General features: G+C 43.6%; 1 protein-coding gene across 1 annotated transcript in view; it reads right to left on the reverse strand.

Annotated features, from left to right (window-relative positions):
* The window catches only part of JARID2 (jumonji, AT rich interactive domain 2), a 99,957-nt gene extending 94,226 nt beyond the window's left edge, over positions 1-5,731 (reverse strand). Inside the window, exon 1 of the mRNA XM_009706104.1 lies at positions 5,589-5,731. The gene's annotated coding sequence lies outside the window, so the exon portion shown is untranslated. The remainder of the gene's footprint in view (positions 1-5,588) is intronic.
* Positions 5,732-6,577: the final 846 nt, after the last annotated feature.

Consider the following 6,577-nt stretch of genomic DNA (forward strand, 5'->3'; position numbering starts at 1 on the left):
CAGTCACCAGCCAAAGGAGAGCAGCGTACTCGCCTCCCCCTCCTTGGCCGCATACTCCCACCTTCATTTGACAAACCTTGACACTTGTCTTGCCCCACAGTGAGCCACTTCAGGGTGTAAAGTTGGTATCTAAAAATAAAAATTTATTAAAAAAAAAAAAAAAAAGACAAGCAGGAAAACGGAGGAGGCAGCAAGGAGCCAGCCCAAGGTGCGGGGTAGGAGCACAACCCATGGATTGGCCTTGCTGTAGCACACAACCACACTTCTGATTGTCACATGCTTGAGACCATCGTTAGCAGAAAGTTGCTCTATTAATTAAAGGTCTCAGAAGATTCCTAATAAGCAATTTCTGGTCAATCTAGCTGTGGCAGCTTAAAACACTACTGCTCCCCAGTGGGTTGTCCCTTTCTCCTGCGGCCAGCAACCTTCCCTGGAGCAGTACCGGACAAAGTGTCCTCTCTCCCAGGAGCTGCATCCTGGAGGGGACATCCATCTGCTCTCCTGGTCCTGCAATGGGAGATTTCTTCAACCCTATTTTGTCCTCTGTAGTGGAGAAAATATTCTAACATTAAGTAAAAAAAATCCAAAATTTAAAGTTTAAAGATTATTAAAATCAGTCAACCTCCTCCCACTCCTCACAGCCTTCTATTAACAGAACTTTACAATAAAAGATAAATGCATTTGTGCATTTGGCAACTCCCTGTGTGCATTTCTGGGAAGGGGGCCATGGAAATGAGTAGCCACCTGATTAGTAACAGGAAGCAAGCAATAGCCTACTATCACCAAAGATTAACATACCGTCACATCAAGCCTGCTCTGCACACGTCTCTTCTTGGGTAAGGTGAGCAACTGCTGCAAGAAAACATATAGCTGTCTCTGCACACCATTATTAATTGCCAGTGCTTGTAGTCTTAAGAGTTGCCCATAAAAACGTACGAGCATCCAGCAGAGTGACCAAACACCTTTGGCCTGTTACCTATTGACCTTCGCAACTGAGAATCATAGCTGGAAACTGGAGATTCATAACAAGAACATGCAGCTACACTGAAGTTGCACTTCTCCTTCGGCAATGACCTTTTTTTATGGGTTTTGAAAATGTACAATCTTTACATCTAACCTGATAGTTTATCAAGCCTGTATACCAACGCTTTTGTGCATCTCTCCCAAAAGCACGGAACAAACTAGCAATCACTCTCACTTACATGGCAATGAGACAGCAACCCATTAACAACAGACTCAGTGTAACATTTGAATGCTTAGCTTTCGCCAAATGTTAGAATAACGCTGACACCTCTTTACTGGCTGAAAGTAGTATTTATTACTCAGGATTAACCCCCTGCTTCCCCCCAGACCCGGTCACTAGTCATACACACAGCTCAGATCAAAGCAAGTTTTTTCCATTCTTTGAGTGTGAACTCAAACCAACCTCAGTACTCTGAAGTCCTGAGCTTGCCCCTACTGCCACTGCCAATCCCCACCCAAACCCCATTTATTCTGTACATCAGGCTTACAACTTTTGGAGTGACCTGGAGACTTTGCAGAGGCAAAGCTGTACACGGTACTTCTTTTCCTCCTTACCACCACAAAGCTATCACAGCTGAAACCTGCAGCATCCCAAAAGGCAGGCTAAATACCTTCTGTATTGTTCCATGATTTCTGCTGCAATCTAAAACACTACGCTTAAAAAGAAATGGAGATGGGACTTTCCCCATCGGCTGCAAACCTGGCTGGGTAGGAAGCTTCCTCCAGGGCCCAGAGGGCAAAGGTGTTGATTAGTGACAAAGTACCCACAGACTAGTTGGAGCCATTTGAAGCCTAATAGCACCAGGCCACCGCATTCCAAAGCCTAGTCCATCAAACACAGTACCTAAGAGAGCTTCTGAACAGAATCTGCAGCATTATATTAAATCAGCATACTTTCACCAGAACCGCAATCTCTTTCCTCCCATCATGATGCTCTCTTTATGGCATGTGTGGCTCTTCAATCAAGCTATGTTACTAGGAAAGGGGTTGAAACTGGGGGGAAAAAAGAAAAAAAAAAGATGTGATAAACCTGAAGCAGTGCTTGGTTGGGGGTTCTACTGTTCCGTTACCGCAGCTTGGCACGTACATGTGAAATAAGGAATACTCGGCAGTAGCCTCTTCAATGGTCATGAGCCTGGCTGGTAAGGATTTACCTACATTCACCTACACCTACCTATCTACAACTAAGTCCTCTGACCAGTAACTCACTGGGAGCACCCCACTGCCTAGCTTTGACCCAAGGACAATCTACACCAGAGACAGTTGGCATAGTGAGACCACAAGGCAATGCTAACTGCTAGCAAATTCACCCTCCACTCGGCTTGCTATGAGAACTGGCACTTGCTTTTCATCCAGGCTCTTGTGCAAATTGTCTCTGAAACTGGAAGAGTTTGGATCAACTATAAATGCAAATTAAAAACACCCACATGCTGCACACATCCATGAATCTGACTCCCTGTTCCGTTTATATAGTGTGACCTGCTCTAGCAGGGGGAACTGCTGCCACATCAGTCCACTGAACTGACCCACCTGGGGGCCAGAAAACTGCCAGACATGACAGCTGGGAAGAGGAGGGAAGAAGAAACTGGGAAGAGACTGTTTGCCTCCACAGTACCAGCCTGCCATTACACTGAAGAACTGCAAGCTCAAACCAGAGCTTTAAACTGCTAAACAAACTGGAGCCCCTTACAACAGCCTCCCTTCTTTACTATGTTCACCTGCTTAGCACTCTTTCTGTTTCCATCACTGGTGTGAAATACAGGTGACCTATTCCTCTAGAAGATGTCAAGTTCAAGTTTCCAAAAGAAACATTCCTGCCATACACCAAAAAACCCCCCACTCCATAAAAAACTAAATAGTAACTCATACATAACGCACAGTTCAAACATCACAGGAAAGCTGGTACTCAAAAGTCACTGTATTATATAAAGCAAGTTCCAAACACGTATGCTTCGCTAAGTGCACCGATCCCTAAAACCATTTCACTGGACATACCACCAGCTATATACCACAGTATTTCGTGAGGACTAATACTGATTTTGCAGAGGGGAAAAAACTAGCATGAAGTACATGCTAAAGCTATGGTGTTTAAATGTGTACTTTGTTACAAGAGTGCCATTAGCTGTACACATAGTTGAACAGACAATCGAAAAGTTTGATTTTGAGGATGCTCTAGGGGAAGACAAGGAAGGCACAATTTCTCAAAACTTGATGAGCTAACGCAGTGAACCCATAAACCCCACTTCAGTCCCATCCCTCCTCCTCATCCTCCTGTGTATCCTCTGTCCACCAATTTTCTGGCACAACTCTGTGGGATCCCAAGATGACCTGAATTGAGGAATCATTACATACTCAGTTAAACAAAACAGAAAACCTACAAGGAAACAAGAAGATGACATCCAAATACTCAACGTGCTGTAGTACAGCTTAAGAGAAGGAGCCCAGAAGAGGTCTGTCTGCAGAGAGGGGGCTGGGGGAAGACAAAAGTAGATAAAAGTCTGTGTTGGGTGTAAATGCAAACAAAACAGGAGCATTCTCCTTCACAGCAACTGCAGCAACAAATGTAATATCATTTCAACAGCTCACGATGCATGAAGAACTGAAATGATGCCTTGCTTTCCACAACAGCCAGAAAATATTTTTCTTCTTGGCTTCTGGTTGTTTGTTGGGTTGTTTTTTTTTTTTTGGTGGGTTTTTTTTTTGTTCTGTGGGGGTTTTTTGGGTTTTTGTTTTGTTTTGTTTTTGTTTTGTTTTGGTTTTTTTTTTTTTTTGGGGGGGGGGTGCTCCTTTGTTTTGTTTTTAACCCAAAAAATACCAAAAGCACCAAGTTCCCTATTATTAGGCCTGAACCATCCAGTTGCTTCCCAAATGTCTGCATTCCCATAGCCAACACCTAGCAAATATTCCTCGAAAAAAATTTCAGCCACAATACTCCAATGCAGTTTCTTGGGACTGGCAACATAGCAATCCCACTCATTTCTGAAGCCAGACTGTGTGGTGCGGGGCACCAAAAGCAGGGACAAGCAGAGGGGACAAGCCCTCCTGCCCCAAGAGAGGAAGGGGATGCCCCCTCAGTTGCACTGGGAGCTGCTCCTGCAGCCGTGCTGTGAACAAGAGATGAAAACTCACACAGGTTAAAAATAAAGAACCCTGGCAAAAAGTCTCAATCCATCTTCCTCTTGCTATTATTCAGAATCCTAACCAACTCCTTGAACCTACTCATGGCGTGACTGTGCAAGCGGTTGTGTCAGCATGGCCGAGGAACGAGGGGACAAAGCAAGTGCAGAGGGCAGCATAAATTCTTTAAGATAATGTGCAAGCAAGAGTGGCACTGTCGTGAAACAATAACCACTGTCTCCCAGGATCACACCTACAGTGGATGCCACCTAAATTTCTATGCAGAAATAATTTTCAAGCCTCCATTGTATCTCAAAGCCAAAACAAACACACAAATACTTTTCCCTTGACCAGCAGCAGGACGCAATAAGCCTTATAAAATTTCTACGAGTATGGAAGATAGCACAAATTTTATTCTGATCCACTGGAGGATGTAAGTGGGCATATTAACCAGACTTGGAGTTTGTTGTCTGGGGGGTAGAAAAGCTTGTGGGGACCAGGGGTGGGGGACATGGGACCAGGAACAGCGGGGTGTTCGGCAAAGCACCGCTCTCCTCACCCCATAGGGCTTCTCAGGGGAATCACAAGCTCATGCAGAAAACAGGAACATTTCTTTTCTTTGAAAGAGAACTTTATTTTACGGTTCATTTTGGCTTGGGACTAGGATGCGAGGAGCGTGGAGGAAAAAGGTTGAGAAAGCATTTTCCATTTCTTTCTTAAATGGCATTTTTCAGATAGCCTGCTTTTGGTTCTTACTTCATACAGAGGACAACTCCCAGCCTCTTGCATTCTCAGCATATTTTCTATAATAGATTGGCTTGAGTCTCACAATTTTAACCCACATTTTGCACATTCAGGTTAAGAACTCGTAAGAGTTCAACAAGGGCCTCATAACTGACTTCTAGGAAAGAGAAGGCAGCTTGCTACAGCAGCATCTCAAAGTAGTCCTTTGCAACCGGTACCCACCACGTTGCCTTACCACAGTTTCTCTTTTCAGAAGTACCTGTTTTATTCTTTTTGTTTTAACTTCACATGGTTTCATTCACAGAAAATTAAAAATAACACCAGTAACACTAACTACTTTAGTGATGCTTTCCTTGAAATTACACACACATACATACTGATGTGTGCTGGAGAGGTCAAAGTCTGGGGAGGAGGAGGGAGGGCAGGAGGGGAAGAGAGCTTTAAGGCATTTAATTTACCAAACATCTACTGCAAAAGAACAACTGCTTTTCCATACTTTCCAAAACAACAACAACCACCATCTATACCAATGGATAAAGCAAAATTTACTATATCCTCAGTTACTAGAAGGACTCCACACTGGAAAGTCTGTTTATGGTAGGGCAGTATGCACAGCCGTACCCTACTGATAACATAATCACAGCCTTATAGCACAAAAAGGACAAAGCAGAAAGGCTTTGCTTTAACCATAATGCACTACTGACCTTTTCCTCGAGGGCCCTTCTTCAAAATCTGAAGAACTAACATCGTTGCTCGTTGAGGACACTTGCGATGCATCATCCTTCTCATTCTCCAGCTGTTCTGATCCTGGTCCTAATCCTTTAGATTGGCCATTAGTGAGAAGTCCTGCAAACGTGACAAAGTAGTACACAATATTCAAAACCTGCATTACCGGTGCCAAATGGATTTTATAAAAAATTCATGCGTGACACTAACAATAGACAGCTGATGCCCAAAGCAACCATCTTGCAAAGAGATATACTGATAACATTGATTTTGCACAGAGGTACTCCAATAAAAACCTGCCTGATTGTGTGTTTCTGACTCGGTTAACTGGAAGGCCCCAATCCCAAATAACCAGACTATCGGTGTTTGCAGCAGTATTTATAATCTTGTCACATCCCTCATTCAGAAAAGGACACAGATTAGTCAAACTCATCCCTGTTTTACAGAACTCCTGTTGGCACAGATGAGAGTATTTTGCATTTATCCGCAGACCGATATAAAATTAAGCTGCCATTTGCTCCAATTTGTTGTCATCTTGCTCTTCATTCTGCTGCTTCCAGCTACTGCAATTTATGATACTTTAAAAAAAGAAAAAAAATCCTAAATCCCAAAGGAGTGAACATCAGACGTCTATTTCTCGACTCCGATTCTTCTGGCCAAGAGTCGCTCATCTCCAGAAACTCCAGACTGCCCGCAAAGCTACAGAGGGCAGGGGAAAGGTCTGCCACCGCTGCCTTCCCTTCTGTGCCTTCTCTCTCCTGGAGCAATACTACAGCAAGCAGAGTCACGCAGATGGAAGACAGCATTGGGTCCTATCTAAGCATAACATTTAAAGAAGTTTTGCGTGTTCTATTCAAACAAGTAACTCCAATATGACTCTTGCAAACAACAGCAGACAGTGAAATTGCTCATACTTAAGGAAGAATTAAAATAGTAACATATTCTTCAGTAGGCTTTGGGATGAGAG

This window comes from Cariama cristata, unplaced genomic scaffold (assembly GCF_000690535.1).
Source record: "Cariama cristata isolate BGI_N322 unplaced genomic scaffold, ASM69053v1 scaffold9350, whole genome shotgun sequence".
Taxonomy (NCBI): Eukaryota; Metazoa; Chordata; class Aves; order Cariamiformes; family Cariamidae; genus Cariama; species Cariama cristata.